We start from the raw sequence: 24928 nt of genomic DNA on the forward strand, positions 1-24928 counted from the left end.
CAAGCACATGGTGGCTCACAATCATCTGTAATGAGATCTGATGCCCTCTTCCGGTGTGTCTGAAGACAGCAACAGTGCACTCATATACATAAAATAATTAAAAATCATTAAAAAAAACGAAAAAACAACAGTTCCAAAAAAAAAAAAGGCTAAGATAACTGTGACCTAAACCTAACACTAAACCTGACCTTAGCTCTAACCTTAACCTCATAGGCAGTTCTGAGAAGGCCTGTGTGCACATGTTCATACATGTATGTGTTCCTGAAAGAACTCAGATGCCTGCACAGTCTTTCTAACCCATTGCATGTACCAAAACCCATCAATAATACAGGGAAATGACATTTTGAATGTCACTTATGCTAATTAGCAGATTTCTTGCAGATTTAGATAGCAACATTAGAAATACCACTGCCAGCCTTTTCTCTGCTGTAGATTCTGCAAGAGCCTTTCAGATGGTAATTGCTCATTCACAGATGTGGATTTCTGATACCGATGCTTTAGAGAGCAGAGGAAACAGCACACACTTGTATTACCATCACCACCGCCTTCCCTGTTTACTCTCAGAAGCATTTTTAAATGACTGGTAGTGAGTTTAGCAGCTCTCAGTTTAGCCTGATATAAAAAGAGTCCTCTTTAGAAAAAGGACAGCTGACTAATTGGCATCCTACCCCCATCTTCTTAGTGACTCTTGAGCCACTCACAGTGGCTGTTTCCTTGATTTACATGGTCTTGCAGGCAGCATGCTAGCAGTACTTTTACATCTGGCCATCAGAGGTCAGTATACCCCAGCTGATTCAATATTTTCCTTTCCGGATCTATAGAACACAAAGAGGTAAGTGTGGTGAGTGTGGCATTTGGAGAGCTTTTTCTCAGTCTTCATGGGTAAAAACACTTCTCAAAGAAATCTAAATGGCTCTCTCTACACCCCCTTTTAGAAGCATAGAGGAGAGCAACACACAGCAGTGTGTAGTGAACCTGACACTTAAAGTCTAACCTATAACCGATAGGCGCACACACGCACTCCCACTCACACACACTTACATAAATGTGTATGTGAAGATCTGACCCACACTCATGACAGCTTACCTTCCATAATTACTACACCACACCTTTGCTTATGTGTGTCTTTATTTCCATGACAACGGTGCTGGGCTCCTTTAGGGTAGCAATCTACTCTCTTACTTCTCTATTGAATAAAATTAATCCAAAAATTGAATTTTTTAATCAAATAAATTAATTAAATTTGTTTGATCTGTCTTTCCAGACATGCTATAGCAGGCAAAGAATTGAGCACGAACACACATTCCCATCCCCACACACTCACACATACACACAAACACACACACACACACACAGAGACAGAGACAGAGACAGAGAGAGGGAAGGAGAAAGAGACAGAAAGACAGAAAGAGAAAGAGGGAAAGGGAGGGGAAAGACAATGGGGGAAGAGGGAGAGGGAGAGGGAGAAGGAGAGGGAGAGGGAGAAGGAGAGGGAGAGGGAGAGGGAGAGGGAGAGGGAGAGGGAGAGGGAGAGGGAGAGGGAGAGGGAGAGGGAGAGGGAGAGGGAGAGGGAGAGGGAGAGGGAGAGGGAGAGGGAGAGGGAGAGGGAGAGGGAGAGGGAGAGGGAGAGGGAGAGGGAGAGGGAGAGGGAGAGGGAGAGGGAGAGGGAGAGGGAGAGGGAGAGGGAGAGGGAGAGGAATATGCAATGGAAGGTACCAGTTCTAACTCTGAGAAACCTCTGGCTATATGACCAACATGGAAGGCACCCAAGAGCTATGAACAATCGCACTGACCTGTAATTCCAGCTCTTGGGAAAGAGAGACAATGAAATCAATAGTTCAAGGTCATCTACACAGCAAATTTGAAGCCAGTCTGGGCCACAAGAAATCTTTTCTAAAAAAAAAGAAAGAAAGAAAGAAAGAAAGAAAGAAAGAAAGAAAGAAAGAAAGAAAGAGAATAGTCAAGAATCTCTTCTGTCCAAGTCTATATAGTATCAAGTATTTTTATTCACCAGAGAGAAATATTTACTTTTTCCCAGCAGCAGGAATATATAAACACACAACTTTCACATTAACATATAAATATTTTATACATTACAAATATTTATAAATGCATTTATAAATGTTCACTCATGTTTTTAAATACCCATTATAAAAGATAAATATAACACTGAAATAGGCTTAAGTATATTTTCATTTCCTTTATATTGGCAGTTTTGATTGCCATTTAATATTATTATTATAATATTTTATATTAATATGATTAAATACTTACCCATTTATAATTTATTTAAAATCACAATATTTACTGGCACTTTGAAATATTTAAGAATAATTTTTAAAAGATAAAGTATTTTAAATAACTATATATATCCTACTTAATGCTATATTTTTGTTGCCGGCAAGTAATTATTTTTCTTAGCTTTCTGCAATTTAAAGGTCTGAGCCTTGACCAAGTTCATGTGGGCACTCCTTTTAAGTGGCTGTAGTAGCTAACAAATACCCTATGAAGGCGTGTTGAAAATTTGCATCCATATTTCAAACAATGTGCTTAGTAATTTTTCATTAATAATTTAATTACCATTTCATATTTTAGATTATACTCTCATCGTTTTGAATCTTATCATGTGAGAGAAAATTTTTCATATCCTCACAGGAAAATCGTTGGTATTGTGTTTCCATTGACCTCTTAGGTTTCACTGTGGTGTTAAGGTCTCTATAGCATTACTGAAACTACTCATTGGTTGGAGAAAATTGGTTTGGTTTTCATAATCACACATGTACTGAACCAGAAGTAAGGAATCTGTCACATGTCGCCACACACTAAAAGTAAGGAGATGCTCACAGCAAGCCTAAGGATGCCACAATCAGCATTATAACTTGTAACCATGGGACCTGCGAACCCAACCATTGAATCTAAATATTGACTATTCCAAGGGATTAAATTTACTCTTACAATTTTAGAAATAAAGAAGTAAACATTTAAATGCATTAACCTGTCAACACATCATCTCTTTCATAGGGAGAGCTGACATATCCCTGTTGTCGTCTCCCACTCTGATGACCACTGCCGGAACGAGGGGCCATGAAATAGAAGAACTCCACATTTTAACCTTTGGCTCTACTGTAGGAGTATTCCCTTATAGTAGAAAATGCTGCTCAGTTTCCTATTGTTGCAACAATGTTGGTTTCTTTTCCTATACCTTCTGGAGAAGGAGGCACAGCTTAGATGATAGACTTTGCTTCAGCCCAGGGGACTGTAATCACACCGCTGCTGGAGTACCTGGAAGGAACTCATGTGGAGTTCGTCCGCAGTCTTCAGGTCCTTCTGATTGATTACAGGATAGAAAGCTGGGTGTTGCTGCAGTGGCCTGGAGTCTGCTGCTCTCAGTTCCTAAAAGCTGTGCAGTACCTGCCTCTTCTTCCCAGCCATGAAAGAATCCAGAGAGACGGGAGCTACGAATTTGGGTAATGATCACCCACACATGACCCTATATTCTGATGCTTTTGTTCTGTCCTTAAAAGCAAGTTATAGACCCACCCACACTCAAGAGGAGAAAATCACTCAGGACAACAGGAGGCAGGGAACATGGACCACCCTAAGTGTCTACGTGCTCTCACTGCTGCCTGAAAGAGATGCACAAGAATAAATACCAGTTCTTCAAGAGTTATTAGCTCATGCAGTTTCAACTATGTACCATGCAAAATATTAGTGCTTTAGAGTCTTTTCAGAGCCTCTCTTTTAGGATCTGACAAACTACCACCTGTGTTTTCTGTGCTGTCTCTAAACTCCAGAAGGATTCAGGGGAAGGATCAATAGATCTCACTCAGCTAAGGTCAGAAGAGCAGAGGGAAAAAGGGCTACTCATCCTCCCTCCCAGGCTTGTCAGACTGAGGTGTGCACATCTGTGGCTCCAAGACTGTGGTGGCATTCTAGACAACCAAATCAGAGGGGTCTCATGATGTCTGACAGTTCCTGCAACTTCATGCTTCTCAAAAGTCATCTTCCCTGTGTTCTCTGTTCCTGCCCACATTGTGAATACTCTATTACTTGAACCCAGACCTCCTCGGTTGGAGTCAAAACAGTTGCTTTATTTTTTTTAATAGAACTCTGACTCTAAGACAAAGCTGCTTTTGAGGTCTAAGATCTCCAATCCTGCTTACCGTCCTCTGATGGTGTAAATATCACCATCGCTTTGTTGCTTGAAATAATAGAAGATGGGGATGGGAACGGGAGACAGAGGGAAAGGGGGTAGGCAGAAAAGGATCTGTTTCTGTGTGGTATGTCTTTCCAACATCCTGTGACATTGTTAATGTTCTGTATGTCCACTGGTGTGTAACAGACCCCACAAAGCTTACTGATGTAAAATGTATGACACTTATGGTCATGACTCTGTTGTTTAGAAAGCAGGGCAGGTATTCTGTGAATTCTCCTGGGCAGAAGTGAATAAACAAGGCATTGATGATAGACTGAAGAAACCATTCTATACAAGTCAAGTTTAGTGAACCACTGATGTTATTAGTGTTGTCTAATAACATAAGAACCTAGAGGACAGGGTTATTTGGGGGAGCATGAGTGATTCTAAAGCAGTTGCTTCACCCCAGCTTTTGAAAATCAAGTCTCCGAAGTTCTTGAAAGGTGTATTATCCCTGAAGCTCTCTGTGACACTGACTTAGGAGTCTTCTCAGCAGTTGTTTACCGCGTCTGTTACCGAGAGGAGTGGCCTTAGAGAGCCTGTAACTTCTAAACCCTTCCTGAGATTTCTGTCCTTGGAAGCTATGATGGTTTGAGTGAGAAAGGCCCACATAGACTCAGGTTTGAATGCTTGCTCCACAGTTGGTGGAACTGTTTGGGAAGGATATGGAGGTGTGGCCTTATTGGAGAAGATTCCAAACCCCACTATTGCCAATTAATTTTCATGCCTCCTCCCCTCTGTCATGGGGTTGTTGTCTGAACATACGAGCTCTCAGCTACTATTCCAAAGTCACTTCCCAACCACTGCAGCCATGCTTCTTGCCATGAGGGTCGTAGGATTGATCAGAAATTGTAAGCAAGTTCCAAATTTAATGCTTTAAAAAAATAAGTTGCATAGGTCACCGTGTTTGGTCACAGTAACAGGGAAGTCACTAACACAGAAGTTCTGTTAACTAACCCAGGTCTCAGAGCCTGCCACCTCCCCCCGGGAAGAATGCTCCATTTGGAGGAAACCTGACCCAGCATCAACTCACTGTGGTGATGATTTGTATCAGCCCTACAGTGCCTAGAGCCTCCCTGGGGTGACTCAAACAGTCAGGAATGCTTAGGATAGTTTGATGAGCACCTTGCGTCCAAGACAGTTCTCTCTTTTTTTTTTTTTTTTCCAGAGCTGGGGACCGAACCCAGGGCCTTGTGCTTGCTAGGCAAGCGCTCTACCACTGAGCTAAATCCCCAACCCCAAGACAGTTCTTATCTATATGGCCTCGACTAGGTCTATAATATACAAGATGTCTTCTTCACTCATGTGACACATTGCCTGGGCTGGGAATGGCTACAATAGGTTTGGCTTGGTGACATCACCTTTTTCCAGATGATAGTCTCAAGGAACAACTTCTTGTAAAGTATCAGATGAAGCCCCGCCACACTCAAAAGCAGGGGTCACAGTAAAGGAAAGAAACTGAGGTTTCATAAGGCTCAGCCTCAGAAGCACCATGATTACTTCTCCTACAATATATTGGCTGAAGACTTACTAAGGGCAACATAGGTTCAGAGATAAGAGTAGGGTTAAACTCAAACTCTTGATGGGGCTTTGGATGCACATACACAAACAAGGAACCGGTGGCTCCACATTGGGGTTGCTTTGGGGCAAGAGGTTGTTTCTTTGTTGATGTAAGATAGATTCTTATTTTGTAGCTAAGAATGGCCACAAGCTCACGGTCCTCCTGCATGAGCCTTCCAAGTTCAGGAATTAAAGGCTCTGGGCTTCAATGTCTGACCAATGTTGCTGTCTTGGATACTAGTTACCGTAGTGAATACCATCCTGAAATTAAATTTTTCACTCAGTGATAAGTCTTAAAAAAATCTACCCAGGTTACTTGTATAGATGTAACTCACTCATTTCTTCTGACTGTTACACGTTATTTGCCAATATGTCACAGGTTATAGGCGTGTAGTACCATACCTGCAATCCAAGCATGTGAGAGGTAAGCCTCCCACATACGCTGCATCACTAGTTCATGTCCAATCATAGCTAGTTCATGCAAGATCCTGTCTCAAAATAAATCAAACTATACTACCCTTTATTTAGATATTTGTACCTTCAGGGACATAAGAGAAATTCTGTTTTTCTACTTTAAAATCATTCTTGAAAATAATTGCTTTTGTTTGCGTTCGATTGTTTCTAAGGTTGACCCAGGGTAATGAAATTGTGGGACAAGAACACGCCCAGGAGACAAACACTATCTACTTACGTCAAGAGCTGGCTCAGACAACATACACCTACAGATCCAATACACTTCCAGCTTCTCTATCAATCGCCTAATACGATCACACTTTGTCGAGATTTTATCATATCATTTTAATTAAATCTAATGTGTGGGTGTGTACAAGTGGGTACAGGTGCCTGTGGGGGCCAGAGACTCAGATTCCCCTGGAGCTGGAGCGACAGGTGGTTGTGAGCTGTCTGACGTGGGTATTGGGAAACGAACTCGAACTGGATCCTACTGCAAGAGCAGTAAATACACTCCTAACTACTGAGACATCGCTTCGGCCCCACTATAAGCTTTTTAAATGTGCACCATTTAGAACACAGTAATGTTACTCTTTTATTTGTTTTCATGCCCCTGTCCTCGGAATGCTCATTCACCACCAGGTTTGTTGGATGTCTTGTCTGTTTATATCGCCTCCCCATTTCCATTGTAATGCTTTTATGTTTTATTTTCTTCATAGAAATAGGTTTTTTTTCTATTCTGGGTCCTACTTCTCTCATTTTTACCTTTCAGGGCAGACTTGGGTGAAAGCCAGCATCCTGGCCACAGGACTGGAGTTTAAGTGAAGAGGGAGGCTCAGAGTCACCCAATCAGGGCCCAAAGTCACTGCAGCCACTTAGCAGAGTAACCAAGTCACATTCTGGCATGAGGCAGATTTCCAAAGATTACAGGCAAGCCTCATCCCTGAGGTTACAATTTCAAACTTTGCCAGAATTTCTCAAAAGCGCAGCTCTCAATCAATGGCTCACAGTCATGTGTGTGCTTGCAAAAACAGCTGTGAGCGAGGGGCAGAAGCTCTCAGACGAAGGGAGCTCTCCACCATTCACTAGCAGAATCTGAGACTCACAACCGTGACCACAGATGAACAGGTTGGAAAGAAGGACAGAAAAGGGAAAGCTAACAGTTCATCCCCTTGCCTTGTTCTGGGAAAGAAAAATAGAATTCTATCATAGAATTTGAGAGCTAGGGACATCTTAGAGATTACCCAGCCCTGTGATGCTTAACCCTCTCCGTCAGCATGAGAAATTCACCCAGACCTCTGAAGTCAGACCCTTTGGATAGAGGTTGGATTCCTGCCTCACACAAAGCTTTCTTACATCTCAGACACCCAGAGCCCAGCCTGAACCCCTTGTTTCATAAGAAAGAGAAACCTGGACCAAGAGAGGCTCACATCTATTGTTTTGTCTCAGCCCAGTGGCTAAGGCTTGATCGTCCTGACACACTGTCTGAGACTCGGTGTTACTTCACAGTTCCTCCACAAGGCTGGTTTTATCCGGTGACAGTGAATGCTGCAAACACTCTAATGATCAAGTGTTCTCACGACGTTGGTAAGTGTTCTTCTCTAAAAATCAATTCTCTGTGTTGCATCTGTTGCTCTAAGATCTAAAAGAGGGGGAAACATCCAGCTCCTTGCCAATGGCTGCATTATTAAACAAGGGAAACACCTACAGATGATGGTAGTGAAAAAGAAAAGGCAACAACTATACAGTGATGTGCAAGTCACAGCTCAGGTCGTGGACATTTGTGCTTATTCTATAACACCAAGCTTGTATGTCCTCGGAGACAGAAAGGATCGTAAAACGTAACCAAGCTTCACAATTTTTATTCCATCATTGGTATTTTTTTCGCTTTCATTCTTTGCTGTCCCCGTTCCCTGGATTCTCATTTATTTTACAGAATTTATAGCATACCATAAAATAGTCAGCACAGCCAGGGTAAATGAGCCAGGGTTTGGGAACAAGGAGTCCACATTTCTAATGCTCTCTGTGCTTGGCTTACCAGACACAAAGCCATTCATTTACTCTCCTTTCTTCTGCCACATTGCGACATGTCCCAGGATCATTGTGAGGTAAGACTGATTAAAGTCTTTTATAAGCATAATCTATTGTTTTCCATGATGTGCTCTCAGAGGGCAGGTTTGGATATAAAACATGTTTGTGGGAAGCCACACTCAAGGGAGTTTCCTGAAGTCAAATGTTGCACGTAAGCTTGACCTCAACTGTGAGGATTCCCCAAAGGCACAACTGTGGAAAAGTTGCACAAAACCGGAGAAATAATTACCTACGGATGTGCATGTATGTAGATACCTTTAAATGTTTTCAGTTGGTAGCATTTACCAAATAGGGTACTGTTTCCATGTAAGGCAAGAACTCTGCTTGCTATTGTTGGTCTTTTGAGGACAAGGGGAACATTTCCATTTTTGTTCATTGTAAATGTAGCCTACGTTCTCAAGAAAATAGAAAGAAACTATACAAACAGAACAGTAGCAGTGATTGATATATTTAATTAATACATAATTAGTATTTCTTAATATTGGTTACACACAGAGAAGTAATCTAACTTTTTCATTTATTTTTTTCCTCAGCCTTTCTCTTATATGAATAGACAAGTGTATTTGTGTATATGATTCAAAATTAGGATGAAATTTTATATTTTATTAGTTCTTAATTTTCTTAGTTGGTTTTTGGCTCTTTGTTTGTCTATTTGCTATTTATGAGACAGGATTTAACTGTGTATCCCAGACTGGTGTAGAATATGCTTTGAATCCCAAGGCAGAATTAAAAAGACAGTCCTCCTGCCTCAGCTTCCCAAATCCCATGATCACAGCACGAGTCATAGTAACCTGGTTCTATGTGTGTGTGCATGTGTATGCATGTCTGGTGTGTGTAATTTTGCATATATGTATGTGTTTGTGCATATGTATGTGTGCATGAGATATATAATTTATACTTGCTTATTTAATATAATATATCTGAGCGTTTCACCTCTATGTATGTATCAGCACCCTGTGTATATAATGCCCCAGAAGCCATATTAAGTGTTGGATCCCCTGCAACAGGATTTACAGATAATTATGAACCACTGTGTTGGAACCAGAAGCTGACCCCAGGTCCTTGGCAAGGGCAGCAAGCACTCTTAACCACTGTGCCTTCCCTCCAGCCCTCTGCTTAAATGTAAGTGAATGCCATCCCTCCAATGCCTATTAGCTGCCTTTCAATAATTCAAATCATCGTACTCCTTCTTGGTTTTATATGATACCGCGGTGATTCTTTTCTTGCTCACCTGTCTCTCCTGTTATTTGTTAAAAGTCTACTCTAATTAAATAGGTTGAGCTACTCCAATTATCAGCCCTTGCAGCATCGCAGAATACTTCACGTTTTCTGAGTTCAGTATGCATCAGCCTTCTTCTTCTATTCTCTGACCCAACTCTTCAAATTTCTACCTGGGGTCAGTTGTTTCTACAGTGATAATGAGGTGTCTTCGAGTAGATTTCTACACATCCTTCCCACATTCAGTCAAAAGACAAGGAAGGGCCATCCTTGAGCAGCGGAATGAACAACGGGCCACTCATGCACTTCCTGTTGCAATATTTCCTTCGCCATTGGAAATTATATTGGTAAATATGCAAACTAAGCTGCTTGCAGGGTTGCAAAAGGGAGAGAGTTAGATTTTAATGTAAGTCAGTACCTTGGTAGGTATTCGTTTTGTATGAAAATATTGCATAAAAAAAATCCATGTCTCAGAAGACAGAAACGAAAGTGAGTGAGTTGAGTTCGAGTCATCTTGTGAGCACAGCTTAAATGTCCTTAGCTATATTGATGCATCTCTCTCAGCTATCAGCATCTGTTCTATGTGACATCCACACCCTCCTGACCTGGAGCTGTGATCTGCTGTTGATATTTAACTTTGTAACTGTCTGGTGGTTCCACGTTTATATAATGAGTTATCTCCGTTTCAACCCCCTTCCCTTTCTCATCCCACTTTTACCCCCTCTGAAAGCCACTTCTCAACAGAGTCCTCTTCCTACTACCATTCCTCTTTTCTTGTGTGATACACAGAGTTTAATTGAAGTTTCTTGCCTGACAGAAACTCCCTCACAGGCCCCTCCCTATCCCTGATGAAATGGTGATGTGCCCAATCTTAGGCAAGACTTAGGCAGATGACCAGAGCGTCCAGTGAGTTCATGAGTACAGTGGCTGTGTCCAGAAAACATATTTTCCTTATATTAGACTCATCTATAAAGTTAGATCCATCTAAGCTTTAAAATTACAAGTTTATATACACATCCATGTTAGAAGCAAGACTGTTCCCCATTATCAGATATGATGGTTTGAATGGTAATGGAAAGCAGCATTATTAGGAGGTGTGGCCTTGTTGGAGTGGGTGTGGCCTTGTTGGAGTGGGTGTGGCCTTGTTGGAGGAAGCGTGTCACTAGGGTACCGGCTTCAACGTCTCAGATGCTAAAGCCAGGCTGAGTGTTTCTCTCTCTTTCTGCTGTCTGATGACCCAGATGTAAATCTCAGCTACCTCTCCAGCACCATGTCTGCTTGTGTGCCCCCATGCTCCCTGCCATGGTGACAATGAACTAAACCATAAGCCGGATCCAATTAAATGTTTTCCTTTGTAAGAGTTGTCACGATCATGGTCTCTCTTCACAGCAATACAAACCTTAAGACAATCAGAGATGAGGATCAGAAGCGTAATCGTACAAACTGGTTGATTACAGAAAGTCCGTTGAGAAGGACCACCGGCTTGATGGATGTAATCTATGACAAAGGTCATTTGTAAATATATAAGGTCAAAATATGCTGGAATTTGTAAAACAGAAATGAAATGTCTATTAGGCATCACAGGAAAACTCTTCCCCCGCATGGGTGGCTCCTTCTGCTTTGATGGAGAAAGGGAATCATTGTTTTGTGCCAAAGGTCTTGGTTTAGGGGTGGATGAACTTGATCTCTCTATCACGCTCATCCATTTTTTTAATATCATATGTTCATGTTATTCAATGTGTTTCCTAAAACATCACAAAATGAAAAGGCTCTGAAATCATCATGTACTTAACTCATTTATTCCAACTGTACCTATGGGACATAAATTTTGAGTAATACTTACTTACAAGGAAGTAAAAGAATGTCATGTTTTATAATATGTTTTGGGGAAGCACAACATGGTGCTTTCGAGAAGCTCCATTAATACATTTGTAAGATGTTTATTTTCAACACAGCAAAACACAGTGGGTAACCCCAGAAAAACATTATATTCCTATCACCTAAAAAGAAAGGGGGAGAAGGGCCTCCCCTCATCTATAAATCTGCTCTCAGGAAAGCCTCTAGCAGATCCCACAGGCAGAGCCGCTGCCTATCCCTTGACAGAGACGGGGCTACGTTAACTGGAAAATAATGGAACACACAGCTGCAAACGACAGAAGGCGCGTCCTGCTTCCCAGGGTGGCTAGAATATTGCCTCTTAAATGAAAGAATGCGCGTTGGGAAAGGAATGTAGCCGCTGATGCTTGATGCCTTAACCTTCTGACACTTCATATTGGAAAAATAAAATTGATGTCGGGTATGCGTGGCTCGGTCAACGCGGAGCAGGGATGATGGGAGCAAAAGGGAAGCTGTGGAACATTTTGTGGACACAATGTAACAGGACAAAGAAGAGGCTCAGGACAGCATAATTTCAAAGAGACAGCCCTTAAAAGAGCATGATTTACAGAGCCTGGTGGCATAGGAGGATTCTGCTAATGACCTGTCTTTCTACTGCACGGTCTCTGTCACATTACAGGAGAAAAATCTTTCCTTTTGAATGGAAGCGTCTCTCACTTTGGGTCTGGGTTTAAAAAATACAACAAGACATTCACCTAGGAAATGCACAGGTTAGAGAAATGTACAGGAATAGAGAAAAAGGATCCTTGGGAGACTATTTCAGTGGGGCAGAATTTGCTAACCTTTCAAATAGCATTTCGTGGGCTCAGAGGAAATGGGTGTGGCCTATGGACACACCAGTGGCTGCCCATGCACAGTGGAGGACATGGGGAAGTTAATATTTTTGAGGGTAACGCTTGCAAAGCTTCATAAGGACACCCACTTAGGAACTTAAATGTATCTCATGAAAGAGAAGTAGTAAGGAAGAGCAGGCTGAAAGAAGATATTTGCGTCTGGAGAACCTTAAGACTTGGCGGCAGACTAGAATGTAAAAGGCAAAATGGGGGCTGGAGAGACGGCTCACCATTTAAGGGCACTGGCTGCATTTCCAGAGGACTTGGGTTCAATTCCCGGCATCCACGTGGCAACTCACAACTGTCTGTAATTCCAATTACAGATCCAGGGGATCTGACACTTTTACACAGATGTCCATATAGGCAAAACCCTAATCAATGATCAAAAAATACTTTTTTTTTTTTTTTTTTGGAGCTGGGGATCGAACCCAGGGCCTTGCGCTCGCTAGGCAAGCGCTCTACCACTGAGCTAAATACCCAACCCAAAAAAAATACTTTTTTAAAGGACAAAACAATGCCAGTTACAAGAGCAGTCAGGGACCCACAGGACCATCTTCAGGACACTCCTGAGAAGCAACAGACTTCTGAAAGAAGTGAAGAACTGTAGCGAGATTTTGAGAATTGCTAGCTTTTTGAGGAGAGCTACTGTGTGAGAAAAACATAACCTGGGGCTCGGGTCCAGGTCTGACACCTAATACTTTCTTTGAAACTTCATGTCTTCACATGTAAAATGAGGGTAGCTTTTCTACCTGTGGGATGGCTTTAACTGGGCTACTAAATTTTGACGAAGTAGCTAACATATGGAAGATGAGTGAATGTTTACTATTAGAACAAAGAAATCATAAACCCACGCAATGCGCAAGCTAGACATATCTGCGCACACATCCGAATCTTTGTGTCTCACCAGGCAGTGGAGATTCAGGGAGAGTTTGTGTCTAACCCTCCCATTCCAAAGCGCCAGGGGTGTTCAGACAATAACTTGGATCCCCAGCCATTCAAAATGTCTGCCCTGGAATATTCTAGAATGTAAAGAGATGGACAAAGAGGAAAAGAATAAGAACTTCTTCTATTGCCTTGATGTAGACATTCCACTTTCCTCTCTTTTAAAGGTTGGGGTCTGGTCTGGGGAGATAGTTCAGTAAGTGAGAGCACTGCTGCGCAGCACATAGTCCTAAGTTGGAATCCTCAGCAACCACTTAAAACTATATCAGGCATGGCTGCACATGCTTGTAACCACAAGATGGAGAGGAGAGGGGAGATACGTGGAACCCAAGAGCTCACTGTCTAATCAGCCGAGCTGAAATGGTGAGCTTGAAATGGTGGACTTCTGTTTCAGGTAAAAGACCTGTTTACAAGGCGATAGGGCAGAGACGGATAGAGGAGATTACTTGCATGTTGCTTAGGACTGTGCACACTACAGGTTTCTAACACGTGTGCACATACAGACATAAAACCACATGCATATGTATGTCTACATATGTGCATGCTCATTTAAAGGAAAACTCTCATAGGCAAAAAGAAGTTAGAAAACTTTTGCTCGGTGCCAGCAAGTAGAAAGCCAGCAGGGCAGACCAATGCCTCACTGGTGCTGTGCCTCCTCCTGTCTGAAGCCAGACTGGACGCACACGTTTCTCCTCAAGAGGCCTGAATGTTTCCAGGCTTGAAAGTGGCTGGCTGAGGCCGCAGATAACATGGAGAATAACTATTTCACTCAGAGTCTGCTGATTGAATGATTACTATTGATAGATGGGTGGATGGATGGATGGATGGATGGATGGAGAGATGATCAATAGATAGATAGATAGATAGATAGATAGATAGATAGATAGATAGATAGATATGATGGATGGGTAGCTAGACAATGGGATAGATAGATGATATGATGAATGGTTAGACAGATGATAGATTATGATGATGATTATGATGATGAAGATAGATAGATAGATAGATAGATAGATAGATAGATAGATAGATAGATGGAGAGATGATCAATAGATAGATAGATAGATAGATAGATAGATAGATAGATAGATATGATGGATGGGTAGCTAGACAATGGGATAGATAGATGATATGATGAATGGTTAGACAGATATAGATTATGATGATGATTATGATGATGAAGATAGATAGATAGATAGATAGATAGATAGATAGATAGATAGATAGAGCTTTTGATAGCAATATATAGTCTAGTGTTTGAACAACTAGGAACAATAGCCTGTGTTAATATATAAAACTCACTATAATTTTTGATATGTGAAGACAGGCTGTATCTGCTCTTTCTCTCACTGATGTTCTGTTTTGCTGGTTTTGCTGTTCTTTGGGGACCCAGGAGATGTTGGTTGGTTTTGTTGAGTTGTTTTGATATTAATTCATTATGTGACTTGTGCAACCAGCAAGCTACTGGTAGGCATCCCCACACTACACTTCCTGGCTGAAATTGCACATATTTATTTTGTGAATGGTTCTGTGGGTCGGGACTTTGGGCTGAGTTCCACTGAGCTTGTCTAGTCTCTGGTAGATTTACTTAGGTGTGTGAGTTCAGGTGCTGACTGATTTAGAGTAGCCCATCTCAACTCTACAAAATCTCTCATTTTCCATTAGCTCAACTCAGGATTGTTCGTAGCAGAGATTTATCCCTATACGTAGCAAATGAAAGCTGTAAGTCAGTATCTGTCCCGCGCTACGTCTCGCCAGCAGGAATGACGCGGCACACACAGGATCCTACTGCAGAAAAGCTTTAATGCGTCTTGAGAGGGAAAGCATAAGCTTACAATGCGGAGACGCCGAGTGAGGAATAACCGTCCCTTATATAGGAAACTATCCTCGCCTAGGACGTGTCACTCTCTGACTGGTCGCTGCCAATTATGCCAGATGACGTACCAAAACGTACGTGTCCCTTTGAGTAGGGAAATTACCAGGCGCCTGCGTATTGCCCTTTTTACTAGGTGCGTTCTGCCGGATGCCGGTGCCATCTTGTAATGGAGTTTGTGAGGACAGCTCCTCACATATGTGAGGACAGCTCCCCGGACAGCTCCTCACAAGTATCATCCCCAGACAAGTCAAACAGGCTTGTCATCTCAACCTGAAGTCACCCGAGGGGCTGTAACTATGGCAAGAGACCGTTTGGCCCACTGTTTCCCACACATAAAGACTTCTTTATGGGGAAGGAAGTGTCTTCTCAGAATAGGACTGAGAAAACAGCCTTTATCACTGGAGACTGGCATTTGGGGCTCCAGGGAACATGTGTAAGCAAGCTCACTTCTGCTCCCTACCTCCTGAAGCTTCATAACACATGTCTAGCATGACCATGTGTCCCAGAGTTACGGGCAGACAAGTGAGGATCTTTGGGTCTTACGAGCCACCAGCCTGGCTCCAGGTTCAGTGAGAGAACCTGTATCCAAGGAATATGGTGGGGAATCATAAAGCAGGACATGGGACAGTCTTATTCTTTTACTCTCCTCCAGCCTCTGAGCACCAAGGCATTGGGATTCACGCACACACAGGTAGTCATACACCACAGACACATACATTCTCTGTCTCTGTCTCTCTGTCTCTGTCTCTCTTCCTCTGCCTCTCTCTCTCTCTCTCTCTCTCTCTCTCACACACACACACACACACACACACACTTATATACAAACGAAAAGCAAACAAACATTCTAGAGAGCCCTAACTATGGGCTCTACTCCCAAACACGTCCGTGGTCATACAGGCCTCCTTAAAGACCTAAGGATGAATTTTCTGCTATCTCATTTTACGGTAAGTCCGTCTCTGGGTCATGTTCATGATTCCCCCAAGTGAGCTGGTTTCAGACATTTCTCCTACTCATCAGCCTCATGGTACTTTAATGCCATTAATTCACTGTTCATCTATGTCTGTGCTTTATGCAAAAAGAAGCATAAGAAAAGCTTCTCCGCAGTTTCACCAAGTAGAGGTTGCTGCTACTGGGAGCACGAGGAAGCTTCTTCTTTGGCCTACCAGTATGTATGAGTCATTGGCCAGGTCATTGCCTGGCACGTGACTGCCTAGGTTAGATGACCGCCAGTACAAGGAAACAGGAAAAAAAAAAACCACCTCTCCGGTTCCCACCATGTGGCAGAGTCACACCACATTCCGGTATCCAGCTCGAATAATAAATTGGGGGCTGATGGTGGCAGCAATCCATCATCTCGTGACAGACAATAAAAAGAGGAAGATGGAGATAGAGCAAGGGGAATTTCGTAAGTGAGGTTTCACTGATCAGCACAAGCCAAAGGCAAAAAAATCAGCCATTATGACTGAGAATTGGCGGCTCAGAACTGTCAGATCCCAGCGTCAAAATCCAGGTCTGCTCTTGCAGACACCCAAGGAGGTTGCTCCTCAACCAGCAGTGTTTCAGTAGTGTGTGTGTGTGTGTGTGTGTGTGTGTGTGTGTGTGTGTGTGTGATTATGCACATTTGTATGTGTTTATGTCTGTGCCTGTGTGTGTCACATGTGTGCCTGTGCACACACTCATGTACGTGCATTACGAAGCAATTTACCATACCTCGGATGTCTCCAAGGCGGTAGATCTCAACCTGTGGGACATGAACCCTTTGGAGGGCAAATGACCCTTTCACGGGGGTCGTCGAAGACCATCAGGAAGTACAGACATTTACACTACAGCTCATTACAGTAGCAACATTACAGTTATGAGCAGCAAGGAAATAATTTTATGGTTGGGGAGGGTCATTACAGCACGAGGATCTGTGTTAGAATCACAGCATTAGAAATGTTGAGAGCCACTGCTCTCAGGAATGTTTAGGCTTTTCCAGTGCCTTTAGCTTGCTAAGCTCATTCAGTTCTATTCAAAATAACCTCTAGAAGTAATGCTTTTGTTTGTATCCCAGTTTATTAAATTTTCTTCCTTTGTTAAATCCCCAAAGCTGGGTTGTTATTGTTGTTGTTGTTATTGTTGTTGTTGTTATTGTTGTTTGGGGAACAGCATTACAAATGAACAGGCCAAGGGTGTCGTAAATTTGCACCTGATATTTAACCATGGAAAGATGAGAACCTGAATTGTTTAAAAATATTACACCATCACACCAACAGGAACAGCTTTAACTGTAATTAGGATGCATGTCAATGATTTTCTTAACGAGGAGATTAAAACATCTTCACAGGTCAGAATCTGAGGGTAGGGATCATGCTGGCCTTTGAACTGTGTTGTCAGCAGCCGAATTTACAGAGGAACAGCAAAGGCATATTCAGTCAGTGTAAGCTGTATCCTTAGGCTCTAAATGACACAACCCTGTATCTTCAAAGACCAGGAAATCCCGAACCAGAAGCCTGGGATTTGGCAGTTAGGCAGGATTAGTTTAAGTGTCCTGAACTTCTTGAAGCATGAAGGTCTGATTCCCTAGGCCTTCGGGCTTGTGTGAGGGAGGTGTTTGCTGTAGCCACTGAGAAATCTGTGCCTGAGTGAGCTTCAGGCAGTGACTGATGAGGGATCAAGAGTGACTTCAATTTGAGTTGTTAAGAGAAGAACACAGTGGAAGAGGAGGGAGGAAGGGGACTAGGAAACCATCGTCCACAGTAAGTACCAGTAGAAGAGGAGCGGGCAGTTGCAATGGGGCTGGAAGCAGTGTTCACCAGGCCCTGGTGCGTACACATCTTTAGCCTAGCAAATGCCTTCTATATAAATACCATAAAAACTAACAGTTTACAGACTCTCTAACTGTAATGATTCCAGGTTGGGTTAATGGCTCTTCACTGGTCACTGTTTTACTGTGGGGAAACGGTGAGATAATCAATGGCAGCTCCAAGTATTTACACAGAGCAGGAAATAAGTTACATTGTAAGTGAAATAAGCCAGCCCACAAAGGACAAACAGTGCGCCATTCTACTTCCCGAGGTGCCCAGAACACTCAAATCCATAGCCAGGAGGTAGGGGGGGAGGGGCTGCTGTAACTAGAAGGAAGAATGGGAAGTTCTTATTTAATGACTGGAGTGTTACACTTTTCAAAATGTTTATTTTTTTGTGATGTGCCAGAGGTTTGCACAGCAATAAGAATTTTTTAAAGTGGTTAACATGGAAAACATTGTTAAGTATAAATAAACATTTTCACCATTAAAAATAAAATCTGATTATACTTCAGAGATGATTAGATGGGTACTTTTAATTTTATTCATTTGCCTTAATGTTCCTTTCTTTTTAAACAAACTGTAGATAGTTGTTAGTAACAAAGAAAACCTAGTCATAAGGGCAGAGAAGAAAGCCTATTCTAATCTTCAGCTGAGACTGTTTTAGAAGCTGCCTTTTCTGCCAGGTGCCCCCCACGTGTCTGTAGAAGATGCACACAACCATCAAGCCCCTCCTTTCGGTTCTCGCACCTGTAATAACCCCTTGTGCAACCTAGGTGCATTGTCTATAACAGGTAGAAAGAATTACATATTGTATCATCTCTAAACGATGATATACATGAGCAGGTATCATCGTGCCCATTACAAAGATCTGGGAACTGAGGAAGAGACTCAAGAGTCCTTGATTTGTAAAAGGCATAGAAATTCAGCGGTCCCTGTTTCTGAACCCGCATCCCTCTCTATGCTGCTTCTCATAGGGAAATCACCATGCCAGTCTCTTCAGCCAGCCCAAGCAGGGTGGTGCTTTTCCAGTATGAACCTCTTCTTCCAGGCTCCCTACCCCATTTGCGGTGATCCTGAATTCTTTGCATCCAGAACAGTATATAACTGAGGAGATAGTCTGTCCCCCAATAGTCAGGAATTCTGTAATCTCCGAGACTGGCAGGATGCTTGGGACAGGTAATGTGTGAAAAAGAACAAACTTTTCCCTTGGGCAATGGCTCTGTGCACTCACTCACCCTATCCTTAGAACAAGAAATAACAGGACAGTCAGGAGGAAACAAGAAAGAACGCTGTAGGCAAGAGGGTTTTGGAGTAAGCAGTCCTCACATCTGAGCTCCCAGGTCTCAGTGGTGAAGAGCTAATCCTTTGTCTGTATATTAAATTAGACCTGGATTATAGATTTCTGGAAAATATCTTGTTCCTCAGAAGGACTCAAAAACCCAGAGCACAGTACTGAGGGAAAGGGCATCTTTGATGCAAAGGAACAAAGGAACAGAGTGCAGCCAGGCCAGGACCTTGAGCCTCACACACGAGGAAGGCATGAGATGTCAGCCCTCAACCTTGAATCCTGGCTGTCACTGAATTCAGCGTTCTATATATTGTCTGGAAGTGAATGTAAGGCATCAGGGGTCCACCTGAGGCAGTTATAGCTGCCTGTTACCACCTGTTACGGTTATAGCTAAGTAATGAATTCTTGGGGGTCGGAATGGTCTGTTTTTACATAATTTAATTTAAAAATGTCGTCTTTAGTGCTATCTCAAGGGCTCTAAAGGACACCAGTAATTCAGGTAGAGCTGTTTCTCACAACAGAATGAGAACTGGCAAGGCCTTCTTGATTTCCTCAGAGACGCACAGGGTAGGAGAAAAACTTCATCTTTCTTTCCTGCAGGAAGGGACTGGCATTTTGGACATTATTTGATGCAGTTGAGAAATTCCTTCATTTCTACCTGTAAATCTGTCATTTCCACCCATGTCCACAGGTGATGATGGACACCATGAAACTTGTTTTGTTCTGCCCATATCTTGTGAAACCTCTCCTGTGCTGACTCCAACTTTAAGGGGCTCATTCTTTCCCGCCTTCTTGAACTCTGACCTGACACAATAGACTATGAGTGGCCTCTAGGAGTGACTATGAGCTGTGATTATCTACACAGGCACACATTTATTCCCCGGGTGATCTACACATTGTATTTACAAGACTGTGGGCTTAGGTTGGGCCTGTGAACGCCATGAAGCAATGAAGGGGATGCCAATGTGGCTTTGGAACTAAGACGGTATGATTCCGAGTCATGCCAACATGGCTCCGAGCCTTTACCTGGTGTGTAACCCCTTCATAGATTTTTAATTGATTTGGGCCTTAGTTTCTCCAGGTAAAATGGATGTAATGCTACTCAAATATCATGTATATATTGAGAATAAAGAAGCTAGCATACAGCAAGCTTTTTTATTTATGAATAAAAGAATTATTTATTTTATGAATGTGAGTACACTGTACTCTTCAGACACACCAGAAGAGGATCTCATTACAGATGGTTGTGAGCCACCATGTGGTTGCTGGGATTTGAACTCTGGTCCTCTGGAAGAGCAGTCAGTGCTCCTAACCACTGAGCTATCCCTGCTGCCCACAGCAAGCTTTTAATAAGCATCCTAATAAACAAATATATCCAGAAAGTTGAAAGTGCCAGACCGTAATGAACAGAAGCCATCTGCATTTGACAAAAAGATCCTTGGATCATGAAAAAGTCTTGTATTATTTCTGGGGCACAGGTGCCCTGGAGAGAGGGCAGAGTAGATACCGCGGCCGACAGGGTATTTGTATTGCAGTCTGGAGGCAAGTTAGTCCCTTTTGAAAACCCGGAACAAGGTGACCTAAGTTGACCTACAGGGGGGAAGAGTGTGAAATTTGCTAAAACTGAAAGAGGCAGCCTTCTGATGACTTTACATGAGTTTAGCACACCGAACCTTTATTTAAGCCAATCTCCTCAATATCAGGAGATCAGAAGAAAGGAAGCAGGGGACAGAAACGCACATGGTTAGTTACTGTTGTAGTAAAATTAATTAAAGGCTTTCTCTTATCCCACACTAGATCCAGCACTGTAGTGCCTCGTGGCATCTGTGGGATATTTTCACCTCAGTCAACAAAGAATCTCACCGGCTCTGCTCCATCCCATGTCACCGCCAATGGCTTCTCTCTGAGCCCGACAACAATCTCTCTGTCCATCTAGTTCCCAAGGCAGGCTGCCACCATGCCAGACATACACATCCCAATTCCATGGCGGCCCAGTGTGTCCAGCCGCCACACATTCTCTTAAACTTAATTAAATCGCCACATGAAAGAACACACAACCCAATAACTTCTGATCCAATTGATAATATATAATTTGCTCATCTAGATACACAAAATCCTGTACACATCCATCCCTTAAGAATATTCATAACAACCTGTAAATGTGCAGAGAGAAACCTTAACTAACATCCACTTCCATGTTCTCTCTCGGCTGCTCCCTCCTCCCTCCAGTCTCCTTCTCTAAGACTTTCCCCCCACCCATCCTTCCTTCTCGTCCAATGACAGGCCTCGTTCTATCCTGTACCTGCCTTCACATGCATAACGACATCATCCTACAAGTTACCTGAGCTTAGACACCTGAGTCATGTCAGCTGTTTTCTTGCCTGGTGTTTTTCCCATTGGAAACTTGGAAAGTTCCAGATCCTGCATGTCAACCTGGCCCGCATCAATCAGCAAAATGAGTCTCATGTGGAGAACTTGGCCTCCACCCAAGTAATGCAAACTAGAAGATGCAGTGACTTGCTTCAGCCACACAGCTCTACTGGAAATGGGGCTGCTTTGGCTCAGGGGGCCAGTGACATCATCTGTTAGACCAGCATGACACTGGGTATCTCAACACACAATCACAACTCTGTATCCTGCCACTATGGAGTACTTGAAGGCAGTCCCTTCCTCTCTCCAAAGTTTTATCAGCTGCCAAAAGATGCATTCATTTTTTTCAAAGAATGGAAATTATCACATTTGAGCCCTTGCACATTATGTGCAAATCATATGCATGACTTTCTCTGAAAAGTTTCTGGGGGCAGTGTCTCTTTTTCAAATTTCTGAGCAGAGCATGTCTTTTCCTTAGATAGAGTCCAGACCAAATTTCCAGCCTCAATTTAATACACAAAATGTCAGTCCTTCAACCTCAATGGAAACAAAGAGGTATAGGGACAGATATTGTGAAACAAAGGTTTAAAAAAAAAAAAACCTTAAGTCTGTATCTTGGTATTATAGTGCTGTCAGCAGAAATACATAAATAGACAGACAGACAGATAGATAGGTAGATAGATAGATAGTGGACTCCATTGCAGGAAAACCATGTGGAGGATTTTCTAATTTGTTTCATTGTATTTTGAGACAGGGTCTTGCTAGGAAGTCTGGGCTGACCTCACCAGCCTTCTGCCTCCACCTGCTCTCCTGGGATTCCAGCTATGCACTGCCACTCAGGTTCCTTCCAGTGAAGTTTTGATGTGGAGAGCAGCTAGACTCCAACACAGAACCTAGCATGCACTAGTAATGCAAGGCACTGGGTGAAATTTAACCACTGAGTTCCAGTTTTCCCATCTATAATATGGGTCCTATTGAAGGTGCTCTTAGTGCCTGGGCAGCAGTCCATGCACATGGCTAGAATCACATCTGGGCATTCAGGATTTCATACTCTGTTGGCCTTCCTGCTGGAGGCTTTTCACAGAGATCTCTGGTCCAGCTAGGTGCACAGGTTCAGATAAAGGAGAAAGACTTGGGCAGGGAAAGGGAACTGTTTCTGCCGCCTCCACTGCTGGTGCTGGTCCTCCTCCTTTCTGCTGCTGCTGCTGCTGCTGCTGCTGCTGCTGCTGCTGCTGCTGCTGCTGCTGCTGCTGCTGCAGGAAGTCTGGACAGGCCGAGCCAGTGGGAGACTGACTAGCCAGTGAGGTGCAGGGGAGCTTCTGGCGGCGATTTTGGGAGAGCAGATCTCTTCCCCAAGTGGCGGTGTTACAGCTCTTATGACAGAAGCTCTCGGATGATGGAGTGATTCTTACATACTTTTAATCCTTCTGGACAGGATTCTTATATACAGTTTTGGGATGGGTCAGGGTCTGATAGCAGGTACTTCCTATTGGCTGGGCCTGAGAGCTTGGGAAGACATCTACATATTTGGGGGCGTGGTCCTGATTCTATGTGACTGATCTGTCTTGAGCCTGCAAGACCTGTTGTCATATCCTCACCTGTGGAGGTGGTGCTTGGGGTGTTGCTCTACATGACTGATCTGTCTCAAACCCCTGTACAGGGGACTGCGGGGGGCGGGGGTCTGCAGCTATGTGAGAGGGGCCTAATCTTCTGGGAGACTGGGAAAGCTCCTGCCTTCCCTTGGGAGTCCCGGGGGATTCGACCAGGAATCAGGACACCTTTCACAGTCCGCTGGCTCACAGTGGTCTATTACGGATATTTAATCGCTTGATAGAAACGACAAGACTGGTTTTCTTCCTTTTCCAGTTTTTTGTGCTACAGGTCCTGGGATGATTTGTTTCCTATTCCCTAAGCAGACATTTCTGTAGCAGAAAATGTATTCTAGCTCTGAAGTCATGACCTCATTCATTATCAAGACTGTGGTTTGTCTTTTGGGTCTCTACAGAAACTCTTAAAATAGAACCCTTTGTGGCTATAACTTGATAGCTAAATTACATTATTAACTTTTAAAAAATACTTTTTTGTCTACATATAGCTTAAAACTTATCTGGGGTATAAATTTGCCTCTATTCCTTAATAAAGTTAGTCTACAGGACTGAAAAATAATACAGGCTTAATCTGCACATATCTGACTTTAAGCCCTGTGCCTATACTCTGTCGGCTGTGTGACTATAACTACACAGCTACTATGTGATCCTTCATCACTCATCTACGTAATAAATAATTACCTATTTTAGCTGAATCTTCATCATATGATTAATAGCCTGGGCTATCTCATTTTAAACATCAGTTATCACTGAAAGCTATTAAAAGATAAATTACAACTATTGAAGATTGTGTGTGTGTGTCCTTATTCACAATAATCAAGATATAGAAATAGCCTAGAGGCTCAACGACAGATGAGTAGATAACAAAATGTGGTATATAGATAGAGTGGCAAATTATTCAGCCATAAAGAAAAGTGAATTTATGGCATCTGTAGGAAAAATGTGTAGAACTAGAGATTGTCATGTTAAGCAAAACAAGATAGTTTCAGACACACATACTCACACACATTGACACACATTCACACACATGAATGTGCACACATTCATACTCAGTCATATACGCACTCACTCATACACATTTACACATGCCCCCCCACACATACACACATACATTCACACTCACACACACACATAGATATAGACATTCCCCACACACATACACACATACATTCACACTCACGTATACTCACACACACTCAGACACACACACATATACACTCACATACTCATACACACTGACACACACACTGACACACACGCACACACAACAGAAGAAAATAGATGCACAGGGACTATATACATATAAGGAGATCAAGGAGGGTAGTGAGGAGCAAATAAGAACTAAGTACAAAATGTGCATATAAAATATAATAAAGTCCATATTTTGATACTAGGGATTAAACCCAGGAAACCGGTTATTTTGTACACTGACTTCAGAAAGTTAATTAAAAAGGTAATAATTATTATTGTTGCTGGCATTTTTCATAATGATTCTCAGAAACCGTAGACTTTTACTATAAACTGAGATCATAGGGTAGAGACCCGCCATTTTCTGATTGTATTCAAAGTTAAGATCAGGTAATGAGAACTCAGGTAATGAGAACCCCAGGTTCACCACTGAGAAGAGCTGGGGTCAGCTACCATCTGCTGTGCAGTTTCTCCTGAAGCTCCTCTCATGCTGCCCTTGCCCTCCACTCCTTGACCAATCACAGAAGACTTACTTCCCTTCGGAGTGTAGGTCACGACAGACTCCAGCCTTTAATTATGCCAGCTATTGAACATCAGAAGTATCCTTATTACTCTTCCACCTTAT

This window comes from Rattus norvegicus, chromosome 7, assembly GCF_021556685.1.
Source record: "Rattus norvegicus strain SHRSP/BbbUtx chromosome 7, alternate assembly SHRSP_T2T, whole genome shotgun sequence".
In the NCBI taxonomy this organism is placed as follows: Eukaryota; Metazoa; Chordata; class Mammalia; order Rodentia; family Muridae; genus Rattus; species Rattus norvegicus.